Raw genomic sequence first — 7,309 nt, 5'->3', positions numbered from 1 at the left:
TCAAAACTAAGATTGTAGAAATGTGAAACGATTATTAAAACAAATCCTATATCCTTTATTATTCAACGTTCCTTCACAACGAACAAATCTTTGTCGTTTTCGTCGATGAAAAAAAGAAGGGAAATAGAGCAGGCCGATTTTTTCAAATAAAACGTTAATTTTTATTGGCTTCCTGGCGTAGGTGGTCGATCCCAAAGGATCGAATGCTCTGCCGAACGAGGGCCGAATGAAAATTCAATTCGATTCGATTAGTGGAAGCAAAGAGAACACTCGTAGCCGTGCCAGGAATTCTCAAACGAGTGATTCTTTTCTCCAAATTTTTAGCAAATCGTTAAAAATCTTTTTTCTTTTTTTTTCTTTTCTCGAATAAAGCGCGTACGTATGCACAAACGTATATGGATGAACGTACATGAAACGGGATTATAACTTGGACAGCCAATTTGAGATAAACGAACGATTTGCTAAAGACTTTTCTCGTGTCCATTTTGTCTCGTGTATCCAATGGAAACGCATCGAGATGGATGGAAACGAAAGAGGTTTGAGTAGCGCCGAGGGTGGTGTCGGCTCGTGAAAAAGGAAGGCGAGGAATTTTCGTGATCCGTCGTCCTTTTATACGGGCGTCGTCGCGCGAAGAAACCGATGCCGACGGTAAATAAATGGTCTGCCGTGTCGGTGAATTATCGTCCGTAAGCGTCTAAAGAAGAAGGTAAATAAAAACGAATAAGCGAGACTACGATCCGATGACAAAGCGGGCGATTCTGTCGTCGTCCTTCTTATGCTCCTCCTCCTCCTCCTCCTCCTCCTCCTCCTCCTCCTCCTCCTCCTCTTTCTCGTTTCGAGGATCTATGTGAAAAAGAAAAGAGAAAAAGAAGGAAGCAAGAAAAAAGACGAAAAGAAAAAGAACGAGTAAAGTTCTACGAAAGGAGTGGAATTAAAAGTGGATTTTTACATGGCACTTAAATGCTTTTAAAATTGCTACTGTAAATATATTTGTAAGTTTCTTTGAAAGACCACAAACGACCAAAGGCCATCGGTCGTTTGCTCTTTTTCTTATCAAAACTTTCTTCCTCCTCTTTGAATTCCCGAACACGGACCGGGTTCTCCCGTCAAATTCAATCGTACTATTTTGGATACGAAAACACGTAAAGCTCGTCGTATTTATATTTGGATTCCATTAGAGAGGAACGACCGACCATCGGATTACTTGGCTAGAAGCAAAGAATTCCTCTAATGTATTCCACGAATCGCGTAATTATCTGCCAATGTTCGAAAGAATAGGAATATTGAAAGGATTCCGTTAGTGTCGGCTATTATTACCGTGTCGGATCTATCTAGGATTATCCAGGTCGGATGGACGTAACTCTCTTTACGACGTCATTAAGGTCGATAAACCGATACGTAATACCGTACTTTTCATCTTTCCTTCTACCGTTTAATTTACTACCTATCAACTTTGCGAAGAAGCCTTAAATTCGAAACCTCCTTTCTCTCCTGTCTGACCGTTTAAACGATACTCGATACCAAACTTTCAAAGTGGTCGCGGATCAAATTTCTCGATCGAAAAGTTCGATCGGTCAGAGAGAAAAGAGGTATGAATCGGCGCCGAGAGAATGCATACGTCGTTAAATCGAAAAGGACGAACCGCAAACCGTCGATGCTACCGCATTATGCACGGTTGGCAATAAGCGTTGAGCGTTTACATATCGGATCGACTCTAATTTACAAAGCCCACGTTCGCTTTGATCTGCGAGCGACGTCGACACTTCATCGAACCATTCGTATTAGCGTACGAACGAAAGAGAAAGAGCTAAATGGATGGATGAATGGATGGATGGATGGATGGATAGATACATAGTTAGATAGATAGATAGAGAGTGTGAGAGAGAGAGAGAGAGAGAGAAGGGGGCGGGGGGGTGAGAGGGAGAACGAAGAGCCAATCCGGCGTAGCGACTCGTATTGCAAATTGGGTTAAATCTGAAATCTTGGTAGTCCTGTTCATCCTCTCCCTGCCTTCCGACCCGAACAGCGAATCGGTAGAACGAGCGAGAGCCATCGATTATTCGTGCGTGTGCGGTTCGCTCTTTGAAGCGTAGAGAAGCTGAACCGAGGTCAGGGCTGATTTGAAAAAAATACCCGTCTACCCTGATACGAACGCTAGAATCGAATTCCGCTTTTTGTTCATTCCAGGAGAAAGGATCGTTTGCTTTCTACGTTGTTTGATTTGGTAATAGCGAACACGTACGAGAAAGTGCACCCTATACTAGACTATTTATTATGTTTTCCACAGACGTACCTTAGCCGCTGAGAAACAGTCTCGTCCCTTCTGTTTACGAGAATACCCTCGTTCACCGTTTACGGTTAGCGTACGCTCACAGATACTATACTTATCGGCGTGTAAAGCGGTCGAAAAGGTCACTCCTTGTCGACTAACGAGAGTAACTATTACACGGACGCGAGTAGGTAATCGTCTATGAAACATTTTCTAGTTTTTGTTGTCCATCGAATGGAGTGTATAAAAGAAAAAGAAAGAGGAAAATAAACCGATTCGAGAGAGAATATTTCTACTTATATTCTACGTAGAAACGATCGTGAAAAATATAAGAGAAAAAGTACAAAAGATGGCGCGTGTACTCGATAAAAAGAGAAATTTTTTGGATGGGATTTATCTTCCCCCGATTGTCCGTGAATTCGAACGACTAAATCACACGAATTTCATTTCTGTCCGGCTCGAGGACATTACCGTTCGTTTCTACGGTTCTGTGAGCGAGAAACGTTTCTCGGTCCCTTCGTCTCTGGTCATCGCCACTGATATCGGCCGTTTTTCTTCTCGGCAAACTGCCTTCTCTTCGTTCCAGAGGGGCGATGGCGCAAACCTGGCGGACACCCTTAATTGCCTTTCCCCGAAAAGCTGCTGGTGCTTCCACCGAAAGCTAAAAAATTCTTTCCACGCGATCTCTTAAAACACTGCGAGAAAATCTCTTGCCTTTCTCTTACGAGGACTTATATTCTCCTGTACCGTTGACACTCTCGGCTCTCGAGTTCTATTAAAGTATACGATTCTGCTGCTCGTGTGTCGAAATAAAAAGGTAAAGTCATATTTTTGTCTTTTTTTCTTTTCTTTCACTTTCAATCGGCTCCAAATTAATGAACTTCTTTTTACGACGCTTGTCCATAACGTTGGTAATCATCGTTTTTCTTTTTTAAATTACAAACACAAGTATATAGGACGATCTTATTCTTACTCGTAAATTTTTTTGATACGAAACGAAACGTTAATTAGTTAGTAGTCAATACGTTTGGTCTTTAGTAAAAAATTCTTGGAGAGTTTCTTTTGAAATAGTAGTTTTCTCTATCTCTCTTTATCGAGAAAAAGTCTTTGCTTGCTTACAACAGTCGTACGCTCTGTATCAGAAAATCTTGGTAATACGATTCCTAACGAAGTCGATTCAAAGGAATGAGCGTATGTTGTAGGACGTGCGATTGACAGGAAATTAGTTCTCGACTATCATCGTCAAATTACGGAAATCAATCCGCATCGCTTGTCATCGTACGTTCGATACTAGGCAAACGAGAATTGGAAATGATGATAGAACATAGACGCGAACGACACACGGATTTCAAACGACAAAGTTCCCAAAGCGAAGCGAGTCCTGTAAGTATCGAATTCTCGAATCGTCCGTCGTGACTTCCCAATTCAGCGTTTGATCGACTTGTGCCGTAAGGACGACAAACTTCGTATATACGTCAGTAAGGAAAGGTAAACTCGCCGGAGAGAATAACGATATATCTAACGATATAAAAATAAAGGAAAACATAAATGGGTCATTGTGATTATCGTTATCGTTACTTCTTTGAGACTCGTGCAAGTAACGAAAGAAACTAACGTAGGAAGAGGATGGAAAAATCGTAGGGGAACGAGTTATTAGATCCCGCTTCATTCTTGGATAGCGCTAACGATCGAACGAGGTAAGTGGAACACGCAGCATAATGGCATGCCTGTGTAATTTGATCCTTCTCTACAGATATAAGATAGATACTTATTATTTACTGTCAGGTATGCTGTACATAATATTTCATTTGCCTTACAAATATTATATAAAATTACAGTCGATCACGGAGGATAGCCCCTCGTACACACACCGTCTCGGAGGACGCACACGTATAATCCACACGGGCGCGCGCGAGGGAACACGCAAAATATACTTTTAAGCGGCCACACGCATATTGTACAAGTGAAAGAACGTTGTACCTGGTTCACGGATTAAGTCGGTAAACCTTCTGATTAAAGTAACATACATACATATACGACGATGCCTATGGGTATCTTTCTGTTCGTCTTTTCGTTTGTGTGTGAAAATACGTGTATGTTTGTGTATTGTTAACGAGCGTGCTCGAACACGGCCGTTCCTCTTGGTTACCCTTCTAATCTCCCTCGTTCTTTAATGGTCTTCCTCTCTCAAACCCAAGATTCTAAGTAGATTGATCTTTCTCGACGCCTAGTGCCTTCGATCGCGAGTCAGGAAGCAAGTGACAAGGAAGGAAGGAAGGAAGGAAGGAAGGAAAAAAGGAAGGAATAAGAAAATGAAAACAAAGTAGGAAGAATCTCTCTTCAAGCGACATCTACTTGGACTTCTTTCCTTATCGCTTATTTATTTTCTCTCTCGCTTTCTCTTTCTCCCTTTAGAAATGGTCAAATCTAAAAATACGAGTCGTAACTCGAAAAAATAGAAAAAAGAGTGCGATAAGCTTTCTCTTCTCTTATTTTCTAAAGCTATGATACTTATTGTTAGTTGAATATCGAGCTAACGTGTAACCACTACCGACGCCGACGTTAACGGGGAGCAGCAAGATGAGGTGGTAAAAAAGAAAAAAAAAAAAAAGAAAAGAAGAGAAAAAAGGAAAAGACAGGAAAAAAACGAATGTTCTACGTCGTCACGCTTCGATCGTCCATGACGTCCTTCCCGCTATGTCCCTCGGCAAACTCCGGTAAACCCTGTCGGCCCATTTCACGGTTCTTTGCTCGCGAGATTCACGGTGATTAGGGTGCGAACGTGCGGTCAAATGTAAAAAAGAAAAAAAAAAAAAACATGCAGCCTCGTCGTTGAAAAGATGTACGAAAAGTGACGTGGAATGGAGAAAGAACAAAAAGAGATCCGAGATCCTCAAATATGATTATTTCACGACGATTTTACGATTGTTTCACGACTGGAGAAGAAATAATTGAAATTGTTGAATGAAAAATTGCAGTTTTATGAAAAAATAAAAATATAATATTATTCTTTCTAGATAGTACTAGTTTATTAAAAAATGAGAGAGAGAGAGAGAGAGAGAGAGAGAGAGAGAGAGAGAGAGAGAGAGAGAGTACAAAAACGGACGAGAAAGGATCGGATTCGTCGAGGGAAAAAAAAGAAAGTCGGTATATACATAGCATACATATACATAAAGGTTAAGGCTAATTCTAAGGCGATCGTAAAGAGGCTTCTTCCTCTAGGTCCTTTTTCTCGCATCTCAGCCTCGCTTCCCGATTAAAAGTCTATAATCTCTTTCGTCTAACTCCTCCCACGTCTCGAGCCTCTCCACACAAGAGCGCACTCGAGTCTAACGAAAAATCCCTCGGAGCACACGCTCGGATAAACAGCCGATACGCGCACGCGCCCTATTCTTCTCTCTGGGTGCTTGAGTGCGTGTGTGTTTACATGTGTACCATTTGTATGGACGATATATTATATATATATGTGTGTATATATATATATATATATGTATATATATATATATATATATACATGCTTGGACTTGTCGGAAGTATGTATATATATAAATATATAAATTCTTTTATCACCTATTTATTTACTCTTGCAATACACAATTCTCGCGAAAAACTTACACAATTGCCATTCATTATCCTTTCTCTCCACTCTCGTACAGCAAGACACAAGCATTTCTTTCTCTCCAAAAAAATAACAGATAAATATACATATATATATATATATATATATATATATATACCATATAAATATATATATATATATGTATATATATACATATCGTATAAATATATATATATATATATATATGTATATATACTATATACTATATTTATATATTCATATATGCATATATAAATATAATTTTGTACACGATGTTCCCGAGGATCGCGACGAACTAGCGAACGACAGTCAGAAATTCCTTCAATCGAGGACAAACGACAAGATTCTTGGACGAAATTCCTTATTTGTACGTATGCAGTTTTGTTCTAATCAATTCTTTTATTCTACGATCTTTATACCGACGATTAAAAAGCATCGAGTTCGATCGCGAAGATCGGGAACAGTCTGTCCATAATCAGTGCTTATATTTATGCCAAGACACGAACGGGAAGAGCATTAATATCGCGATGTTTTAATGTTATTAATAAATTCTGCTAACTTACTCGTTCATCCCATCACGATCGATCTCTCTTTTCTTTTTTTATTTTCTTCAGGAACCTTCATTGGCCTTAATCACTTTGTTCTATTCCTTAACGATACGATTTCTCATTTTTGACGATCGCGAGTACAGAAAAGAAAATTTTTCGCGAACAATCAAGATCATCGAAGCATATTGATTCTTTTTTTCTTTTATTCTTCATTCGAAAGAAAGAAAAAAGAGAAAGAGAGAGAGAGAGAGAGAGAGAGAGAGAGAGAGAGAGAGAGAGAGAGAGAGAGAAAGAGAGAGAGAGAGAGTGAAAGAGAGCGATAGAGAGAGACGTTTGGGAGCGGCAGCAGCAAACATCATATCGTTTCCTATATTTGTAATAAGCGTATTTCGAAAATTCGGCCACGTAGAGCATTACATAGTTTTTTATTCGTTCGATAACGATGCTTGCTGCAATTTTGATTCTCGTCATAAGTAGACGATAAGGACAACGCAGACCGCCGCATCGTCTCATAATTTTACGTTTCCGATAACGAACGCAAACCGTGGCCCGATGGTACGCGTCGTGAACGGATACGCTCGGAAGAAAGGATATATATATATAGATATATATATATATACACACGTATATATATATATATATATATATATATATATATGTATATATATATATGTATATATATATATACCGTGATCGTGATATATCGGGTGATATTGTCATGAAAGTGTTTCATATTCTTTACACATATGTACGTAGGTACAACAATAATTGAAACCCCGACTTTTGTTGGAGCACGAAACGTAGAGCCGTGTGTATTAGCGATTTGTTTCTTACTACTGCTACTATATAAAAATGCGATAAAATGCATTGCTCATTTTTTTTTTTAATAGGCTT

Source organism: Vespa mandarinia, chromosome 1 (assembly GCF_050613455.1).
Source record: "Vespa mandarinia isolate Hongniang chromosome 1, ASM5061345v1, whole genome shotgun sequence".
In the NCBI taxonomy this organism is placed as follows: Eukaryota; Metazoa; Arthropoda; class Insecta; order Hymenoptera; family Vespidae; genus Vespa; species Vespa mandarinia.
Note: the sequence above shows the minus strand (reverse complement) of the source record.